The sequence below is a fragment of the Oncorhynchus tshawytscha genome, linkage group LG24 (genome assembly GCF_018296145.1).
Source record: "Oncorhynchus tshawytscha isolate Ot180627B linkage group LG24, Otsh_v2.0, whole genome shotgun sequence".
NCBI classification, from domain to species: domain Eukaryota; kingdom Metazoa; phylum Chordata; class Actinopteri; order Salmoniformes; family Salmonidae; genus Oncorhynchus; species Oncorhynchus tshawytscha.
This window is the reverse complement of record NC_056452.1, coordinates 10,684,063-10,684,744: the sequence shown is the minus strand read 5'-3', so window position 1 is coordinate 10,684,744 and position 682 is coordinate 10,684,063.

Here is a 682-nt window from a genome sequence, read left to right as displayed (position 1 = left end):
CTGATGCTGCTGTACCTATTGGTCATCGAGTGGCTTTGAAGCCACCTGTCGGCCATTTTGTCATTCCCCAGTAGGAGCAGTCCTCCATAGGAATGAATGGATTCTACAGTATTTCAATTAAATGTTTCAAGGACAAAATTACATGTATTTAAATATTTATTTCTGTTTTAGTGGGACAGTAACATTAGTAATATCAAAAATGAAACTTTAAATCTCAAAAAAGGACAATTTTACGGTTTGCTCACATAATATAATTTAAACGTATGTATTATGATTTCTGTAATAGAATAAAAGTGTCAAGACGAAAATGTAGACATTAATAAAAGCATTTCTATGGCTTCCAAAATATTTTTTTTGTAATGGGTGGTAGTGCCAAGATGGAGGCACCGTGACTTCAACACAGCGCCCCCAATCGGTTATCTAGTGTATATATAAATCATTGGAATTGAGCCCATCATTAGCTTTTCGTGATGTAATGGCGACCTCTTGTGGTAGGTGTGCTCACACCGTGTCAGTTATTTTACCGTCGAGGAAATTGTACTTTGACGTATTAAAAAAAAAAATATATTCCCACAAAAATGTATCTAAAAACTTCGAATGGGTACTTGATAACGCTAATGTTCCCTTTTCTGTTCTCACAAAAAATAGTTGCTGTTTTTATGTTTTTGACGCCATCATTGAC